The sequence below is a fragment of the Amblyomma americanum genome, chromosome 8, assembly GCF_052857255.1.
Source record: "Amblyomma americanum isolate KBUSLIRL-KWMA chromosome 8, ASM5285725v1, whole genome shotgun sequence".
Lineage (NCBI taxonomy): Eukaryota > Metazoa > Arthropoda > Arachnida > Ixodida > Ixodidae > Amblyomma > Amblyomma americanum.
Window position 1 is genome coordinate 106672100 of NC_135504.1, and position 21789 is coordinate 106693888.

At 48.8% G+C, this 21789-nt stretch overlaps 1 long non-coding RNA gene across 2 annotated transcripts in view; it reads right to left on the reverse strand.

Annotated features, from left to right (window-relative positions):
- Positions 1–21789, reverse strand: part of LOC144100616 (uncharacterized) — a 67456-nt gene that overhangs the window by 41915 nt on the left and 3752 nt on the right. For both annotated transcript variants that reach the window (XR_013307758.1, XR_013307759.1), the window contains exon 2: positions 14430–14481. This is a non-coding gene — a long non-coding RNA (uncharacterized LOC144100616). The remainder of the gene's footprint in view (positions 1–14429; positions 14482–21789) is intronic.

The following is a 21789-nucleotide window of genomic DNA, read 5'->3' on the forward strand; positions in this document are numbered from 1 at the left end:
AATACACGTAGCGACGTAGGATGCCATCTTCGTGCTTGAAGTTGCGTAGCTGTTGGCGGAGCCGGGTGTTGGGTGGTTTGGAAGCGCCGGTAAGGTGGTCGATGATGGGACGGCAGTAGGCGTCGGCTAGTTTCTTCGAGAGGAAATCGTGTTTGTGGTCGGAGTCGTCAAAAGAAACTGCTGTGATGTGCGTCGAAGAGGGTGGGCTCTGGGCAGAGGAGGAATGGCATTGCGTAGAAAACCAGCAGGCTGAGTCCGAAAGTGGGCAGCGAGAAAGCGCATCAGCGTCCTGGTGTTGACGACCCGATTTATAAAGGATGTCGAAGTGGTACTCCTGGAGGCGCAGAATACAACGGCCAAGTCGGCCTGTCAAGTTCTTTATCGAAGACAACCAGCAAAGAGCATGGTGATCGGTCACCACAGTGAAATGGCGACCGCACAAGTAAGGGAGGAATTTTTGGACTGCCCAGACGACTGCTAAACATTCCTGCTCGGTAATGGTGTAATTTTTCTCTGCTGGAGTGAGGGTCTGGCTGGCGAACGCAATCACTTTCTCACGCGAAGTTGCGTCGCGCTGCAGAAGTACACCATCGAGACCGTGACCACTGGCATCAGTATGCAGGATTGTTGGAGCCGCGTCACTGAAGTGGCCAAGGACAGGGTCTAATGTGAGGGCATGCTTGAGTTTGGTAAAAGCAGTGTCGCACTTGTCAGTCCACACGAAAGTGCTGTGCGCTTTAAGTAGTTCATGAAGGGGAGCAGCAATAGTTGCGAAATTTCTAATAAAACGCCGGAAATCGGACGCCAGGCCGAGAAAGCTGCGCAAATCTGCATGCCGTTGTGGACGAGGAAAGTGCAGGACAGCGATAATTTTGTCAGGGTCTGGACGAATGCCGTCGTGGCTAACGAGATGGTCCAAAATTTTATTTTCCTTCTGTGCAAAGTGGCACTTCTTGGTGTTCAGCTGAAGGCCCGCTGAAGCGAGGAACGTGAGAACCTCATTCAGGTGCGTGAGATGATCTTGGAAAGTTGAAGAAAAGATAACAATGTCATCCAAGTAGCACAAGCAGGTTTTCCACTTCAGACCACGAAGTACTGTGTCGATCATTCTTTCAAATGTAGCCGGGGCGTTACAGAGGCCGAAGGGCATAACATTAAATTCATAAAGTCCATCGGGAGTCGCGAAAGCAGTTTTTTCTTTCTCGGCCTCGTGCATAGGTATTTGCCAATAACCCGAGCGTAGGTCCAATGTGGAGAAATTTTCGGCGCCTTGAAGACAGTCAAAGGCGTCATCAATGCGAAGGATCGGGTAGACATCTTTGCGGGTAATTTTGTTGAGCGCACGGTAGTCAACACAAAATCGTACTGAGCCGTCCTTTTTTTTTAACCAACACTACCGGTGAGGAACATGGGCTTGTTGAGGGACAAATAATATCGCGGTGTAGCATATCATGGACATTTTATTCAATGACTTTGTGTTTGGAGAGAGAAACCCGATAAGGCCGTCGCCGTACGATCGAGTTCCCTTCGGGAAATATGCGGTGTTGTACAACAGTAGTCCGTCCGAGTGGTGTGGAAGTTGCATCGAAAATGGCTTGGTGACTAAAGCAATGTGCGCAATTCTTGACGTTGATGCGGCGTGAGGTTCGGATTAATTGTCTTTGATAGAACAGTAGGTGAGACGTCGGACGAAACAGGTTGGTGATGTAGAGGGGCGGTGAGCGCCATCACAGACGTAGGTTGAGCATCTAATACGCAAGGGATGGAAGTTCCTTTGGGCAGCAAGAGGGAATCGCGGGAAGAGTACTTGGCTGCTACGATCACTAAGCCGCTGCAGAACCGGATAAGACTTGACGGGAAGGCGATCCCACGCCCAAAATGACGATGAGACGGCGCGATGAGTACGTCCCCATCAGTGATGCGGTCGGAAACAACGGTAAGCAGTGTTTCGCACTGAGGAGGCAAAACTACATCAGCTGAGGCAGTGAGGGAATGATGACGGTTGGAAGAGTCATATGAAAAATCACTGTATATCATATGGATGACATGGTCGCCACAATAAATTAATGCCGAAGCTGTTGAGAAGAAATCACATCCCACAATCATCAGATGCGCACAAGGTGAGAGTACAGCAAACTGCACATGGTGGCGGACACCGTCAATAACAACTCGCACAGTGCACTTTGCGGAAGGGCGCAGAGTGACATCGTTTGCTCCACGAAGTTCAGGACCATCATATGGTGTCGTCACTTTCCGCAAACGGCAGCACAAATCAGCGTCAATAACCGAAATTGCAGCCTCTGTATCAATCGACAGGTAGTCCTTCCGATAAAACAGAAATCACATTGAACGACCGATCTGGAGGACTTATAGTGATTTCGCAAAGTGCAGTTTCACCTCCGGAAACTGCATCGCCTGGTTTTTCGAGTGACGGACAGGGACAGCTGTTGCGGGTCGGAGTGGGGACACGGAACGGTGATATGGAGATGGGGAGCGGTGTCGGGTAACATGGGCGCCACTAGGTGCAGACGAGGGTGGCGGCGGCGGAGAGAATCGGCGTCGAGGGCTGGAAGAAGGCTGACGTTGATAATAGGAAGAAGCAGGTAGCTCACTCTCGAAGGCGGCGTAACCAGGGCGCTCGTCCTGAAGGAGTAGACGACAAAAGCGGGAGATATGTCCTCTAATTCCGCAGTACTAGCACACTGGGCGGTGAGGCGCCATGGTGCGTAATAGGATGGCGCAGCTGGAGCAGTCGCCATTGCGTTGATGTGGTTGTATTTAGGGGCCGGTCGAGGCGGGTGGTGAAAGGGAGGGGCAGATGCAGCTACTTGAGCATAGGTCGGTGCTGGGCGGGGAGCAGGAAGTTCAGGTGCGACAGGTTGGGTGAGTGTTGCCAACTCCTCTTTGATGATGTTAAGAAGTCCAGCGTCATTAGAAGGCGCGGGAGAATGATCGCACCCGTGGCGGCAGAAAGGGCCAAGGACTTGGAGCTCTTCGCGGATGATCGCTCGAATGAGTGTTCGGAGATCGAGGTCCGCAGAGGTCAAGGCCGTAGCAAGGCCGGGGTGTGCGAGGCGGGGCTGCAAGCGGGAGGACTGCAGCTGGTCGAGGCGTTGGCAGGTGGTAATGATTGAATCGACCCTTGAAGGATTTTCAGCAATTAGGGTGTTAAAAGCCACAAAATTGATTCCTTTCAGAACATGGTGGACGCGGTCAGTTTCCGACATGGTAAGACTAAAACGACGGCAAAGGGCAAGTACGTCCTCGATGTAAGACTCATAGGATTCATCAGGACCTTGAAAGCGGGAAGCGAGCTTGGTCTTGGCGACCTCAATCCGAACAGCCTGGTCAGCAAAGTAATGACGGAATTGCTCTTTGAAGGTGGACCAGTTAGAGGTATGGGGTTCGCGATTGATGAACCATTTTCTGGCGACCTCAATGAGGTAGAAAGAAACGTTGAGAAATTTTAAAGCGCCATCCCACCGGTTGTATGCACTGCAGCGTTAATAGGTGTCGAGCCAATCATCCACGTCTTCGTCGCGACGACCAGCGAACATCGGTGGGTCGCGCTGTCGGAAGGGCGCGGTCGAAAGGGGCGTTGCAGGTGAGGCCGAGGTAGAGGGTCCGGCGGGGTCGGGGTTGTCTTCGGTTGGCAAAACGATAGTGGGAGGTGCACAACGGCGACCGGAACGCAGCTCCACCGAGAGACAGGGTACAAGGCAGCAAATGGATCGAATTTCACCTCCACCACTTGTGAAGGAAGGCCACGCCGAAACAGCAAGACGTCTGTGTAAGGCTAGACCGAGACGGCAAGACGTGCCTGGTGTTTATTCTAAAAGCGAACCGGGGCGCGTGCCACCGGCACGTGCCACAGGCGCAGCCACGGGATGATGATGGCATGTACCAGAGAAAGATTATCCCTGGAAGGCTCACACAATATATATATATATATATATTGTTATGAAGACGAAGAAGAGGGCAGTGGCGCGGGACGGAGCGCTCGCGCTAGGCCTTCTGTCATTAAATCATATCTTCATTATGCCATCATGTCGTGCTTTCCTTGGCTTGCCACCACGTAACATTTGGTGTGAGGTGCTGGGTACTCATCGTCATCCTAGTCCCCGGAGCATCGCCGCCTTCTGCTCGCCTTCGCCGTCGGCCGAGGGTACCTGGGCTCCGCCGCCCGGCTCACCCCCAGCTCGACCTGACCAGAACCGACCAGCCGCTTTCCCCCGCCCCGTCCCCAGCCCCGACCACAAGACACGACGACCAGGACCTGACGTACGATGACCCGACTATACGACCCGAACCAAGACGGCACCCCCGCCCAGGCTGTGCGGCGATCCCTCAACCCTTGACCTTCGGCTGTGGGTGACCGACCGCTGGACCTGAAGCTCCGGGGGCAACCGTCCACCAGATCATCTCCTTCATCTTGGTTGCAAGCCTTTCATCTTCTTCTACCCTTTCTGGCCATGCTCATCGTCACCTCACCGTAATTCAAGCAATCGATCGGGACGATCGCTCGGAGGACCGGGGTCATGTTATGAAGACGAAGAAGAGGGCAGTGGCGCGGGACGGAGCGCTCGCGCTAGGCCCTCTGTCATTAAATCATATCTTCATTCTGCCATCATGTCGTGCTTTCCTTGGCTTGCCACCACGTAACAATATATATATATATTACGGGACTAAACGCCAGTGCACGGCGTACGCCGACCAAGTGCCCTACGCTTAAGAAGATGGGGCGGAGGAGCGCGCGCAGAGGAGGATAAAGACTGGGGGCCGCCGGCCACAAGTGACTTGTCCAGGCCGTTCACAGCAGCCCCCTTGTCGACTAGGGCGTTGGTGACGTGCTGGCCGAGTATAGCCACGTCCGCAAATACGTAGGGCGCTGCACGAGAGCGTAGCAGCGACCAGCGGGAGGAATCGAGACATAGAGGTGGGGACTGATGGTGATTTGATGGGTCCCTGGATTTCCGGCGGAGCATTCCCCGACGGCGAAGGGTCAACGCAGTCCCTCAAATAGTGGCCCCGCTGTCCGCATCGAAAGCAGGTCTGGGTAAAGCTGGTGCGCCCTCTGCAGGCAGGAGCCTCAGCGGAGGCCACGGACCGTAAAGCCCACACCGTGGTGGATGTACGAAGAGGCACTTGCTCCGCGCGCGTGGTCCTCAAGATCACATAAGCCTCGACAGCGAGGTTCACAGCTGCGTGGACGGACTCGGGACGCCCGAGGCGGACCTGGCACTGGACTTCCAGGTCCCGAATGGCGTCGACAAAAAATTCCACGCTGACCAAGCCCACGGTGGTCGGTGGCTCACCCGGCAGCAACTGCGACGCCAATCGCTGAAGAGCCGCAGAAAGGTCCTGGTAGCTTTCCCCAAGCTCCTGCCGGCGAGCACACAGGCGCTGGTATTGGAGCCGGGGCTGGCCCGACCCATAATGGTCGACGAGGAGGCCCACGATGGCGTCGTACCGGCCAAGCTTTGCGTGGGACAGGTTCTTGAGCAGCTCCGCAGCTCGGCCCCGCAGCTTGGAGACGAGCAAACCAGCCCTCGTGCTGTCGTCCCATCCTTGCGCCGCCGCGATGGTGTCCAGCTGTACCCGGTAAGCCACCCACGGAGCAGCACCGTCGAAAGTCGGCACCTCCATCGCCATCCCCAGCTAGCGGACCGGAAGGGACGCACCCGCGCCGTGCATCTCACGATCGTATGCGAGGACATCCCGATGGGCGCGGGTGCGGATGATTCCATATTGGTGACGGAAGGCTCCGGCCCCCCACGGTTCGGGTCGATCGGTACAGCATGCCGGGACCCACGCTCGGCCGCCTCCAACCTCGTGTCTAGTTACTCCAGTCGCAGATTGACGCGCTCAAAGGCGGCCTCCGGCGCCGGGGAAAGGGGTCGGCCCTCCGAACGCCAGAGATCAGCGGCGCCGTCCGCCCCGCCGTGTGCCGCGTCAGCCGGAGATAGCTCGCCGTCCTCGGCCCCTTCCGCAGCCTGTTTCCGAGCGCGGGTGGGCGCCGCCCCACCGCTGCCACCAAAATATGCAGCGGGACGACGGTCCTGCCTAAAGGAAAGCACGAAAAGTCAGAGAGCCGAAGAAACATCACCGGCGGCCCCCAATCTTTATCCTTGTCTGCGCGCGCTCTCTCCTCCGGGCGCTCCCCGCGCCTCATCTGCTCTTCCGCGCAGGACACTTGGTCGGCGTACGCCGTGCCCTGGACATTGATTCCCGTAACTATATATATATATATATATATATATATATATATATATATATATATATATATATATATATATATATATATATATATATATATATATATAGTGTAAAGGTGTTTATACGAACCGCAGGTCGGTAGACGTTGGTCGGAGGCTGGCCCGACGGACACACTCACAGGCGCCACTCGAGAATCACGGCTGCACTTCGTCTACCTCTTCTCTGCGGTGCTTGAACGCCTGCCATTCGGTCCCATTACAGTTACTTCCCCACCAAAAAGGAGCCACCTTGGCGACTTACGGGGAGGAAAGCATGGGCGGATCATAATAAGGCTTGAGGTGCTCGACGTGCACAGCTTCATGCCCCCGGCAACGGTGGTCCGCTTAGGGGTCGAGCGGCTCAACGATGTAATTCACGGGAGAAGTTTGTTGTACCACGCGGCAAGGTCCGTGATAGCGAGAAAGCAGTTTTGTGGCGAGCCCGGGAGTGGAGAAAGGCACCCAGAGCCAAACAAGGGAGCTAGATGGGTATGACGCGGGAGGGTCCGAGGAATCCCAATGGTGCTTCTGATGCCATTGGAGCTGTGTAGTGAAAGAGCGGGCAAGTTGCCGGGATTCTTCGGCATACAGGTGAGCTTCGGAAAGTGATGTGGTCTCGGAACGCTCACGGCGATAAGGAAGGATGGTGTCCATGGTAGATGTAGGCTCCCGGCCATATAAGAGAAAGAAAGGAGAAAACACCGCCGTTGTCTGCGTAGCCGTATTATGCGTGTACGTGACGAAAGGGAGCACTTGGTCCCAGTTAGAGTGGGCAGTGTCAACGTACATGGCGAGCATGTCACTGAGTGTGCGGTTGAACTGCTCAGTCATGCCGTTGGTCTGGGGGTGATAGGCGCAGGTGCAGCGATGAACGATTTGGCATTGCTTTAGCAGGGCCTCGACGGCGTTCGAAAGAAAAACACGGCCGCGGTCACTTAGCCGTTTTTTAGGGGCGCCGTGACGATGAACAAGACTGTGTAGAATGAAGCGAGCGACATCGTTTGCGGTAGCAGATTTGAGAGCTGACGTTTCGACGTAACGTGTTACGTGGTCAACGGCCACGATGACCCAGCGATTGCCAGCCAATGAAGTTGGAAGCGGGCCATAAAGATCAATGCCAACGCGGTCAAAGGGATGTCCAGGGCAAGGTAATGGCTGCAAAGGAGCGGCGGTGGGGCGAGGAGGTTTCCTGCAACGTTGGCAGGCGGTACACGACCGAAGTTACTGACGTATGTAGCGGTACATACCTCGCCAGTAATATCGCAGACGAAGGCAAGCATATATTTTCAGTACACCAGCGCAGCCGCATTGTGGAGGGGCGTGAAAAGAGGAGCAAATGGCAGCACGGAGGTGTTGAGGGATCACCAACAGCCACTTCCGCCCGTCGGAGAGGTAGTTACGGCGGTATAGGAGGCCATCATGAACGGAGAAGTGGTGCGCTTGGCGGCTAAGGCTCCGGAACGAAGAATGCGGCGAGGAATTGTTTAGGAAGGTGAGCAGTGAGGTGATCCAAGGCGGGAAATTGTAAGCACAGACGAGGGCAGAGGCTGAATTGCATGGGAGCAGTGAACGAGAAAGGGCGTGGGCGTCCGAATGCTTCCGGCCAGAGCGATAAATGACGTGAATATCAAACTCTTGGAGACGTAAAGCGTTTACACTAGGTGGAGGTGCCTCGGTTCCCGTCCCGGTCCTCATCCTGGAACTTCGAAGCGGAACGGTTCTCGTTCCCGCAACCATGCCAGAAGGTCCGCGCGAAGCATCGCAGCCCATCCCTACCACCATGCTCTGTTCCTGGGTGCAGCGCCAGCGTGACCCTACTCCATTTAGTGGCACCGACGACCAGGACGTCGACGATTGGCTGGCCTGCTACGAGCGAGTCAGCACTTACAATCGGTGGGACGATTGTGGTAAACTTAGCAACGTCCTCTTCTACCTAACGGTCGTAGCCAACCTCTGGTTTCGCAACCATGAGGCCGATCTTCCCACCTGGTCCTTCTTTAAAACGAGCTTCGCAGACGTTTTTGGCCGCCCCGCCGTTCGGAAACTACGCGCCAAGCAACGCCTTCGAGCTCGAGCTCAGCTCCCTGCCGAGACATTCACTAGTTACATCGAAGATATCGCTGACTTGTGCAAGCGTGTCAACCCGTCCATGACCGAAGCTGATAAAAGTCAATCACATCCTTAAAAGGATCGCCGATGACGCTTTTAAGATGCTCCTGGCGAAGAACCCCAGCTCCGTTGCTACCGTCATCCAGCTGTGCCAAAGCTACGGCGAACTCCGAAAGCAACGCGCAACTACGTGGAAGTCCGGCGCGCCTGCAGAGGGTCTCGCTGGCTTGGCCCTTGGTGGCTCGTCTTCTGAGCAGTCTCTGTTCATGCAGCAGGTCAAAGACTTCGTCCGCGAAGAAGTCGCTCGCCAGCTTTCTCTGCCGCATCACCTTCCCGCCGTCTGCCCTCCGCCCGATTTGGCGCCATCTCTCGCGCCCGCTATCCGCCGTGCTATTCAAGATCAGGTTGCTGCAGTTCTGCCACCCAGATCCCCACCTCCCCCTGTGGCAGCCCGCTCACCTATGCTGAAGCAGTCGCCAGTACACGGCGCTCGCCCACTTCTGCCACCTACCGTAGAAGCCCTGCCTTTTATGCTCCGCCACCGTCCATGCCACCGCCGCCAGCCCCGTATCGTCGACCCCGCCGACCCCCTACAAACCCTCGGAGTACTGACGACAATCGACCAATATGCTAATCTTGCGGTTTCCCGGGCCACGTCGCGCGTCTTTGCCGTCAGCGATCTTCTCGTTCTGGGGATGCCGCGCGCACGTTCCGCTACGATTCCGAGCCGCCCTTGCATAATGTCTCATCTGGCTCATCTACGCTTCACCCTCAGCACCCTACTCGCCGCTCGCCTTCACCTCGCCGACGTTCTGTTTCTCCGATACTCCACCGCCCAGAACCCCTCCCGTAGGAAAACTGAATGCCGCAGTTCCTGAGGCAAGAACTGCGTGTTTTGCGAACTCGATACGTACTCCGTTTCCTCCTGCTAGCGTCATTGGGGTGTCTGTTGAAGGCGTCCCCCTTCTCGCGCTCGCGAACACGGGTGCTGCCGTGTCAGTAATTAGTGATGCCATTCGCCGCAAGCTTCGTTAGGTGACAACGCCGCTGTCTGACTTTTCACTGCGAACGGCCACATCTCGGCGCATCCACCCCACCACAGCCTGCATGGTCCGCGCTTCTGTTAACGACGTCGCCTATACAATCGAGTTTGTTGTGCTCGGCGCCTGCTCTCACGATGTCATCCTCAGCTGCGACTTCCTCTCGACCCACCGCGCAGGGATTGATTGTGTCCGTGCTGAACTTGAGCGCTCTACCCTGTGTACTGTGTCATTGTGTGACGTGCCTGTGCGCTCCGCTAAGTTTCTAGTAGCCGCCGACACCGACATACCTCCCTTCTGTTCTGCCCTCGTCCCGCTCCGCCCTGACTCTTCCCTCAGTAGCCTTGTTCTTTTCACACCCACCGCAACCGCCACCCGCCATTAGCGCCTTCTGATTCCATTCGCCGTTCTCACGATTTCCGACGGCCACTGCGCCATCTATGTCACCAACCCATTTTCTTGCCCATCGTCTGTTCTTCGCGGCGAATACCTAGACTTTATTGAAGAACTGAATCCTGCTCTTGCGTCCGAGTTCTCCGATACCCGTTCCTGTTCCCCAGTTACTGCCTTAGGCCGTTGTGAGACTGCGCCCAATCCGCTTCCCTCCGAAGTCTTTCATCGTGCCATCGCTCCCGACCTTCCGTCCGCTCACCGTGACCAGATCTTGGAACTTCTCTACCACTTTCGGAACTCTTTCGATCTTACTCAGCTCCTCCACCAAGTGTAAAGGTGTGTATTCGAACCGCAGGTCGGTAGGCGTTGGTCGGAGGACGGGTCTACGGACACACTCGCAGGCGTCACTCGAGAATCACAGCTGCACTTCGTTTACCTTTTCTCTGCGCTGCTTGAACTCCTTCTAGTCTGTCCCATTACATGACTATATATATATATATATATATATATATATATATATATATATATATATATATATATATATATATATATATATATATATATATATATATATATATATAGGAGGAGAACTTTAATGGAACAGGAGGGACCTTGACTGATTTCTTTATTTTTTCATTCTGCTTCCACAACGCGTGTATCGGGCGAAAGAATTTTGTGCAGTCATGAAGCGGCGCCGAAAGCGCAATGAAAACAAGAGGAAAACTAAGCAGAAGATTCCTGGATCGCTGCAGCAGCGGCGATGCTCTACATTTCGGCGTGACGCAGGGCGTTGGAACCAAACGTGTCAAGCGAAATGCCCGCAGATTAGGAAGGATTCCTGAGCGTCTGTCTCGACATCTTACATCGCCTGTAGATGGCATTGCGATACAGTTTTCGTTCACTCCGCCACGCGCCGAGCGGGGTATACCACATTTGCTCACGATTGTACGTATGAAGGAATCCAAGAGCCACCGAAACCAAGGTGCGTAGGCGAATGCTTCTTTTTTTTTAAATTTGTGCCGTCGATCACTGGGAGAATAAATCTGCGATTAATCTGTCGCTTAATGACAATTAGTAATAAAGGAGAAGAAAACAAATACCACCGAAGCAGCACGTAGAACAACTGTCGCAGTAGCTCAGTTGGTGGTACTAGACGCGAAATGTGTAGATCCTGGGTTCAGATCCTATCTGTGGCATTGTTGCTTTTTCTTTTGCTTTATTGTTGTGTTTAAACGGTAGATTGGCCAAAGATTTATTTTCCAATTTATGTACACAACAAACAAAAAATATTTAGAAGCAATCAAATATGTACCTTGGTTTTTGGGGTTGTTGAATTCCTTCATGTGGATGTCAAACGAGGCCCTAATTATTCATTCCACACACACACACACACACACACACACACACACACACACACACACACACACACACACACACACACACACACACACACACACACATATATATATATATATATATATATATATATATATATATATATATATATATATATATATATATATATGGTCGACGGTGGCGCTGGTGAACACTCTCAGGGTTCGCTTACACCCAATAAACATAAATACCCACGAGAGCAGCAGATTGGACAGCCGTCGCCGTAGCTCAGATGGTAAGAGCACCGGAAGCGATATTCGGAGGTCGTGGGTTCGGATCCCACCGGCGGCATGGTTGTTTTGTCTGCTGCATTATAAGTAATTTTCTTTAAGCGATTTATTAATCTAAGTACTACAATATCCCACTGATAAGCTCAACACATAAAAAAACATTCCCCTATGCACCTTGGTTTCGGTGACTGTTGGCTCCCTTCATAAGTTTGTCAAACGGGCCCCCCATTTCCTTTAACTTATCTGCTAATAGCTTAACGAGGGTCTCGGTTCTGGCAGTCTTTATGCCATAGGTAGCTTAAGAGGGCTCTCGCACAGTTTCCGCCCTCGCCGTTAGATGACGTTCCACGTCACGCTCGCGGTATTACGGGACGTGCTACGTCCGCCGCTATGGTCGAGGGTGGCGCTGGTGAAGACTCTCACGGTTCGCTTACACCCAATGAACATAAATACCCACGAGAGCAGCAGACTGGACAGCCGTCGCCGTAGCTCAGTTGGTAAGAGCACCGGACGTCGTGGGTTCGGATCCCACCGGCGGCATGGTTGTTTTTTCTGCGGCTTTATAAGTAATTTTCTTTAAGTGATTTATTAATCTAAGTACTACAATATCCCACTGATAAGCATAACACATAAAAAAAAAACATTCCCCTATGCACCTTGGTTTCGGTGACTGTTGGCTCCCTTCATAAGTTTGTCAAACGGGCCCCCCATTTCCATTAACTTATCTGCTAATAGCTTAACGAGGGTCTCGGTTCTGGCAGTCTTTATGCCATAGGTAGCTTAAGAGGGCTCTCGCACAGTTTCCGCCCTCGGCGTTAGATGACGTTCCACGTCACGCTCGCGGTATTACGGGACGTGCTACGTCCGCCGCTATGGTCGAGGGTGGCGCTGGTGAAGACTCTCACGGTTCGCTTACACCCAATGAACATAAATACCCACGAGAGCAGCAGACTGGACAGCCGTCGCCGTAGCTCAGTTGGTAAGAGCACCGGACGTCGTGGGTTCGGATCCCACCGGCGGCATGGTTGTTTTTTCTGCGGCTTTATAAGTAATTTTCTTTAAGTGATTTATTAATCTAAGTACTACAATATCCCACTGATAAGCATAACACATAAAAAAAAACATTCCCCTATGCACCTTGGTTTCGGTGACTGTTGGCTCCTTCATAAGTTTGTCAAACGGGCCCCTCATTTCCTTTAACTTATCTTCTAATATATATATATATATATATATATATATATATATATATATATATGATGTGCAACGTCATATAACGGTGAGGGCGGAGCTGCATATATATATATATATATATATATATATATATATATATATATATATATATATATATATATGTATATATATATATATATATATATATATATATATATATATATATATATATATATATATATATATATATATATATATATATATATATATATATATATATATATATATATATATGATGTGCAACGTCATATAACGGTGAGGGCGGAGCTGCATACATATATATATATATATATATATATATATATATATATATATATATATATATATATATATATATATATAGCCTACAAGGCAAATGAAATGAGGGGCTCGTTTGACATACATATGAAAGAAGCCAACAGTCACCGAAACCAAGGTGCATAGGTGAATAATTCTATATTTATTTCTAGTTTGTGGTGCTGATCAAAGAGAGAATAACCCTTTTATTAATCTGTAGCTTAAAGAATTTTACTTATAAAGCGGCAGAAAAAATAACCATGCGGCCGGTGGGATCCTAATAACGCCATCCCAATAATGCCCAGTATCATTTTCCCATTGATCAGCACTACAAACAAAAAATAGAAACATTCCTCTATGCACCTTGGATTCTATGACTGTTGGCGTCCATCACACACACACACACACACACACACACACACACACACACACACACACACACACACACACACACACACACACACACACACACACACACACACACACACACACACACACACACACACACACACACACACACACACACACACACACAAACAGATATATATATATATATATATATCTGTTCAAGTAATACAGCCTGCAAGAGGTTCCTCCAGAAAAGCAACCTGGGTCTGACAAGCCTCAATGATTGCAGTAGCTGCCATTGCATGTCAAAGGCGCATTGCTTTACCATAGCGCCACTCCACGAGGAATGGTATGAGGACTCCCAATTATCTGTTAAGTTAAAGTGCAGAGTAACCCGAACACCGTCACCAAAGCGACACTCGAAGTGCTAGCATACCTAATTCGCGTTTAGCTGCAGTACACAAATAGGCCGTCACTTTTATGGCCGCGTTTCGTGTGTTCCGTTCGCGTTGAATTTATTTCTTCGCCAATTATATGTAGAAACCCGATAAGGTAGATGAGGAGTGTTATAACGGAGTAATTGCTCTAACTGTCCACAATAGGGTTTCCATACGATTACAAAGGAAAAAAATACAGCTCCCACGCACAGTAGTTGAAGAAAAATTCGCCCTGGTCGGGGGTTTCAACCCGGGACCACCGCCACACTGGCCAGCCGCTCTGCCATGTGAACCAAACGGGACTCGAGAGCGATATGACAACATCTCGGAGGGGGAACGGTGTTGGTCCCCTGTTGAATTCTCTAAGGCGGAATATATTTGCAAGAAGGACGGAGTTATTCGTTAGTATTTATTGAAGGATGTATTACTGATTAGTCTCATTATTTAACATATATTATATATGAAAAAATTAATAAAAAAGAAATCTTCCGGCTTTATTTAGGCTCCTAACTTGAGCAGTAGGAAACCACTCTAGTGCACATTCTCCCTGTACAACATCTCAAGCTTGTCTAATATAGAGCTGAGTGATATTCAATTTGTTTAAAAATGCGGAAGCCGTTGCTTCCGTGTTTAATTTCCAAGATCAGTGAATGCTTCTAGATCAATAAATCAACAGGATTTTGTCATCATGTAAAATCACAAACGAAATGGTTGCACCTGTTGGTGTCGGCAGCGACCATGTCCTTCGATACTCTGCACGTTGCCTGCCCTGAAAGAGACGAAGGTAAAGAGTCTCGCCTGTTATACAGATTGCAGTAGGGAACAACGCGAGGAAACTTGAAAGTATCAAAAGCACACTTTTGTATGGCTTATCCACGATTAAAGTTATCTGTGCGTGTGTGTAGAAGTACCATGTAAAGAAAAATCTGGTAAAGTTTGTGGTGTCGAAGTAGGACGATACATATATTCTCCCCGCTTAACGGCAGCTGGAACAGAGGAAAGCCGCCGCAATCTACGCCGTAATCGCGAGCACTACGGAGCGCACGCCGACCACAGCGCGCCTTGCTCGGAGGGAAGAAAGGAAGGTCACTTTGGATGACGCAAACGAGTGGTTTATTGCTACTACAACAATAACGCCAGCTAGCAATAAGATACACTAAGCAATTGATGTCGTCCGACTCACCAGCAGGGTTACGAGCGAGCGTTCACCGACGCTAGGGCAGGGGAGAAGACCCGAGGCCGGACGGGACGAGCTACAAGAAAGATGTCCCCGTTAGGCCTCACCTCCCTGGCGGAGAGCGGAGCACCGGGGCGGCACGACAGGCCCGCTAGAGTTCCCGAGCCGAAGCGACGACTCAAGCAGCAATTACGTCGTCCATGCCGCTCGTGTCAGCGAGACGCTGGCGCGCTCTCTTGTTAGTTAAAGTAACTAGAAACTAGTGATTGTGCATCGCGGGACAGGAAACCGAACGGGAAGGAGCGAAACGGGTCCCCACAAGTTTTAACGTAGTTAAACCGAAGAGATCTGCCAAAGCGTGTTTTCAACCTGGTCTGCTCATTATTTTTGCTTTGCCGGGGAGTCCGCACGTCTGGCGACGATTAAAAATTGAGGTTAAGCTCTCATAGAGGTTAAGCTGATCTGCGCTGTTAGCGGCCCATACAGAAGTTGGGGAAGACAACGATGCACAATGCACAACGCGGGAGTGTGTTGCAGTTTAACATTAGGCGTGATCGGATGCGGCGATTGCATAGTGCTGTCGTGCAATGGCCAGCGAAGGTGTTTTATTTGTCGGGTTGAGGGTTCGGAGCCCAGTTGAGACAAAATTTGTTTTATTCCTGCACCCACAAGGTCATGAATCTCACAACATTTTTCGCTGTGTTTGACACAATAATGCACTTTCGCACTGAAAACGCCTGGCCAATCTTGTTATGCATCAGAAGTACTTATGAAAGCGAAATACATACCGAGGTTGCAATTTCAATGGAACATGGCTTATGGTTTGGGGGGTTCAACGTCCTGAAGCTACTCGCGCTTTGCGGGGCGCCGTAGTGAAGGGCTCCGGAAATTTTGACCACGTGGGGTTCCTTAACATGCACTGACATCGCACAGTACATGGGCCTCTGGATTTTCTGTCAGCAGCCGAGCGCCATAACCACTGAGCTACCGCGGAGGCTCTTTCAATGGAAGGTACGGCTACAGAACAACTTTGATGGATCAACGATGGCCGACGTATAACATTTTCCACATGTTAAGAGCTATGCGCAGTTCGTTCGACCTATATGCAAACAGTGATGAAGTTTGCCGTGTCGACTGCAGCGCCATAACCCACAGCCTAGCGATAGGAGCAAACAGGTTTTGGTGCACTCCTGGTACTTTTCCACGCCACCTTCATGTGCTTATTGGCGTGAGCTTCCGCGCTCTGTCAAAGACACTCTTGACGTGCGTCCGCTATCTCGGCTGCGCCTAGTTAAGCTAGGCGAAGAATGCCATCGACCAAACACGGGCCTCTAATCGTTCAGAATGTACTCTCGCGTTTAGCCGCCGAGTGGAACAGTTACAAAAAGTTTTCCATAAAAACACGTCTGGAGCTTCTCGGTACTGGCAGGCAACGTCGAGAACGTTGCCCGACTGCAGTCTTCGAATTTCGACATTTGCAACTGAGCCTAGTGTGCACCCGATACCTGGCACGGTCATTTTACTATCTATCCAACTCTTCGGGTAACGGCGAGAAGGTCGGTATTTTAGGAAACGCGATTGTAACGAATAATGAGCTGGTTCATACCTTTGTGCATGTCACTGTGAGCAGCCTTTCGTAAGAAGAATACAGATAGCCAGCAGACAACGCCTATAGCCGACTTAGTTACCGCAAACGGGGCTGCCAGTATAATGGTCAGAAATTATAAACTGGCAAGGAAATTATACCAACATTTGGCTGCTGATTTTCACCCGTTATAGAGCATCCGAGCACAATGAGAAGAAGCCTGCTGATAATTCTTCAGGTGGCTGCGGACATTACCCAGGCTATCATTACTGTGACCTGAAAACGGGCGCCCGTGCTGAGCCATGCCCATGGCCTTCTTTTCTCAGAATTTTAGAAGTCCCGTTCCTGTGAAACTCATCAAACATCGCGTATTTGTCGATCTCACGCATACCGTCAATGAAACCTCCTGCCTTGTTTCTCTGTACGTATATGTGATTTTTGCCTAGATAGATATACAAGCCTAAGAATTGTGTCACATGTCTACTTTTGTCTAGAAATAAGGATCGTATTGAGTATTCCGAGATTTTTAGAGACATGCCTTCGGTAACGAAACAGGAAACCTGAACCTTCTTGTATACAATGCAAAGATGGAAAGCTGCTGGAAAAATTCAGGTAACGGGAGATTCGTTAATGGGTGGTAGGGACAGTACGTTAGAAAAGCTTGCCACCCTCTGTACGCACGGCCTCATGACCTCGACAGTACCTGAACCTTTCAAGAACGCCGACAACAACTCAGTTCATGAACTACAAAAATGTAGACAGATCACATTACTGTCTATTTTCGTTTCGTGATGCCTACAAAGATAATTTTTGACAAATTAGATCGGTCTTAGATCTCAGTGAGCTAAAGCACCAAGCTGACGATCGGAAAGCCTACTGTACAACAGCCCATATTACCACCGTTAATCAGGTGATAAAGTATTGTGCCGAATATCGCCATTCCGTCAAAGTAAATTTCTTTGATTACGAGAAAGCATTTGACGGAGCCGGAACCTCAGCTGTCTAACCGAAATTGCGCAATCAAGGTGTAGAAGAGACATTAGGAAGTACAGGAAGATATCTATAAGGCGTGCTGATTGACTATACTCCTCAAACGGAAAAGTGGTAAATTAGCATTGAGGCAGCATATCCGCTAGGGAGAGACTATATCGGCCACAATACTTACCGCGTATTTTCAGGAGGTACTCGGAGAAATCGATTGGAAAAGGTTAGAGATCAAAGCTAAGCTAGAATACAATATCGCATTGCCTTGCTAAATTTACCTCTTTTGCAATTCCTCGCTTGTAATAAACTAGAAGCTAATAAACTTTCCGAACGATATTAACTTTATACTTGATCATGGCAGTGAAATTTATTGCATTTATTTAGACTTTTGCAAAACGTTTAATAAAATGTCTGAAAGATCAGTTCTTTGCATATTCCCTCCTTTTTAACAACCTCCCTCCTTAACAACAAGCCTTAAATGAATAAATCTCCTTATATAATGCCCGAATTAACGCGCCACACAAGACATCATCATCCTGACTCACTTACACTCTATTTTGCTCGAACTGATACGTTTAAATGTTCCTTTTTTCTCGGACAATATCTGACTGGAACGCTGCTTTACATACTAGTGTGACTAAAAATTGTATAAATTTGTGTTTGTTTCTTCCTGTTTGTTCATTATTATTTGAATACAATCTAATGCCCCTCTGCCTGGACCCAAGGGTCTGCAGCATGTAATAAATAAATAAAATAAATGAATAAATAAATGAAATTAACATTGACCGAAATGTTCCACGATGGATTGAATGCTTTTATCGAAGCGGGTTCAGTATGTGCCGGCTAATGGCTTTAACTCATCATCGGTTCCGGGGGCCTTCGGGGCACAACAAGGTACTGTAATCGGTCCTTTGCTGTTTCTTATATACATTAATGGCTTGCCAAACAATTTAAAACCTTTAATAGGACTGATTGCTGAAGACTGTGTGGTCTACCGTGAAATAAAAAATACTAATGACGTTTATTACTCCAGGCAGACCTAAAAGCTATCTCTAATTGGCGTTCGAAATGACAAATGACGCTTAACACGACTAAATATAAAGTAATGCGCTTTCCGCGTCGCAGTAATTCATGCCCCATTTCATATTATATTTGTCTTTCTCTCGTGATGCGCGTAACACCTTACAAAGATCTCAGCGTTTTTTCAACGTCAGATCTATCTTGGAAAGCACACGTCACACCTGTCATCTCATCCTCTAACCGCATGCTTGGATATCTGAAACCTAATTTTCAAGCTTTTTTTTTACGGCTTCTTTTGTACAGCTGACGTGTCCGCTTCAAATTAGAATATGCTTACTCTGTATGGGACCCATTCACTAACTCTTTTATTGGCGCATTGGAAGCAGTACAGAATCCAGCTGCACGTTTTGTCACCCGTAACTGTGATCGCTTGTTGAGCGTCACAAAAATAAAAAATCTTTGTCCCTAAAACCTCTTTCTCTGCGCAGGAAAGTATCACGCATGTGTCTATTTTGCAAAATTTGCAGCATAAATTTCATTCTTAAAGATTCACTTATCACGCCGCCAAAATATGTCTCATTCAGCATTGATCACTCGCGCAAAATTGGTGTTTCCCGCTGCCTTACAACATCTTGCACGAATTCTTTCTTTCCAAAGACGTCGTTGGAGTGAGACTACCTGCCACGAGAAGTTTCACTCGCGAATAACGTTGAAGAATTAAAAAAGAAGTTGTCAGTATATTCTTCCTTACCATAGTCATATTGAATTTTTTTCCTTTTTCTCTGCGTTTCCTTTCGTTGTACCCATGCATTCTTTTATATGTATAACCTTCTACGACATGTCTATCTGAGTGTTGAATATTTGTACTAATGGTAATGTTATGTTTCTCGTAGCACTTTCTCCGAGTTTCCCTTCTGCGAATTTTCCCTTCTTGGTTCATGTATTTATTCTCGTCTTTCGGCTTTTCGCCTGGCACATTTCTTCTGGTTTTTATCCTGCATTTTTGTGTTCTTTTTTTTTGCTGTATGCGTCATCCCCTCCGGTAACCAGTTTATTTTTGTTTTTATGTACCGCTCCCTCAATAATGCCCTGTGGACCATAAGGATATCGGAAATAAATAAATACATGAATAAATCAATCAATAAATAAATAAATAATAAATAAATAACGTCAGGTGAATGCTACAGTACTGCCATTCATTAAGCTATACTTTGTAAAAGGATATTGGGATAAAATAGACAACAATTGTCTAGAGGTACGTGGCAAACAGCAGTAATCTGGCTGAGAATGTCAAGCCACCGTAAACTAAACAGCTGCTGACACGCAAGCGCCGGTCAGAATAGCAGTATTAGCTTTTTACAAACTGAGTAATTCTGAGGAAAAATGAGCGTTTCTCATTTTGTACGAAAAGAATTTCCGCAAGCATAAAACACCAAATTCAAAATACAATTGTAGTAGCAACGCATATTTACGAAACTATATTTCGCATAAATGCCTGAGCTTATTTAACACGGCCATTGAAAATAAATCGCTAGACATCCTAATGTGAGGATCTTCCTCTAAAATAATTTCTTAAAAACGTTTTAACATTATTTTGGGGGCAAGCATTGGTGCATGAGTCTTCACTTAATGGATGGCAATTGATAAATCTGGCATTCATAGCTTAATGTCGGATATCCGTAGTGGGTTCGAGCTCGAGGCCTGGTTGTAATATTCTTTCTTAAATCATATGCACTTCTTTTTCTCTCGTATTTGTTTGAAACGCAGTTTCATCAGAACGGTTTCGACCGTAAATTCCGACTTAGTCCTTATTGCATCGTTTACACACTCGCAGTATTCCATACGACATAAATTAGGTTGTACAGTGATCGTACAGTTGAACGTTACCGATAGCTCGTATTGATCTTTTCTGTTTTGACACAAGGCAATCTCATTTAGCTTTCATCGTATTCCTAGATGAACTCCTGAGCCAAATTGAAAAGTTGGATCGTTTGAAAAGTATAGGCAATCAATGATATTAATGTGGCAGATTAGAATGGTTTATGGGGGTTTAACATCCCCAAGCAGCTCAGGCTATGAAGGACGCCGTATTGAGGGGCTCCGGAGATTTCGACCACCTGGGGTTCTTTAACCTGTACTCACATCAAACAGTACACAGTTCTCTAGATCTTCGACTCCATCAAAATCGGACCGCCGCGGCCGGAATCGAACCCGCGTCTTTTGGGTCAGCAGCCGAACGCCGTAACCACTTAGCCACCGCGGCAGGCTGACGCGGCAGATTATTCGTTAGCATTGTGTTCTCAGCCGTACGGAGCAGCCGCTCCCACTGACGCGTTTAGACCGTGCGAGTAGGGAGCGTAATTCAGACTGCCAATACTAGCGAGACACGCCTTAGCCCTGCATCACTGTCCTGAGCGGAACCAGCGTTGATCGTTTGACAGACCGTACCTCTTCTCCACTCACCGCCACCCATCATCCATCACCTTCTTCACCTCTTCCTCTCTCTCCTGAATATAGAGAGCGGCATATCTTTTTCTACACTCTGCCGCCCGTCTGTTATCCCCTCTTTTCGTCTTTCTTATCTTTTTCCTCCTTTGTTCTGTCCACTCTGCCACCTGCCAACGATGCCATCAGTAGGGCAAAGAAGTTTTCCTTACATGGATATCTAATTCTATTGCAGTAAAATAAATATGAGGAAATATAAAGTAACAATCGACATCCGCAGAAGGGAACTGCACTTCACGATAGGCACAAAGGCGCTGGAAGGGGTAAGGGAAATATCTTCTTGGGGTAGGTAGTGACCGCAGACAGGGGCCACGAGAGTGACATAACTTGAGGAATAAGTTTCGGGTGGAGCGCATTAACCAGTTACTACAAAAAATAGCAGTTTAGCTCCATGCCTGGGGAGAAAAAAATATTCTAGGTGTTGTAAGTAAAGTGGTCACTAATTTTGAAAGATTTTGTTGATGCAAAGAAAAGCTTTTTTGCGGTTTATTAATGCCACTGTTGGCGGACGTCAGAAAACAGGCGAGTCATGTAAACTAGTAAACTGATTCAGTGAATTCTAACAGGTAAACTTTCAACCATTACCCATAGGCACCTGACTGCAATTACCGATTTTCAGCCGGCCGTTAGTAATAACCATATCAGTTTTTTGAATTTCGAAAACGCTGTTACCCTTACGCTGTGGCTCAACAACATTTGGCTACAACGTTCTTAAATACATGCGCTTTCGAAAAGCATGGCGGCGACGTGACCCCTCCAGTGCACGTAACTATTCCAAACAGCCAAATTTCGAGGAGCCAGAGCGC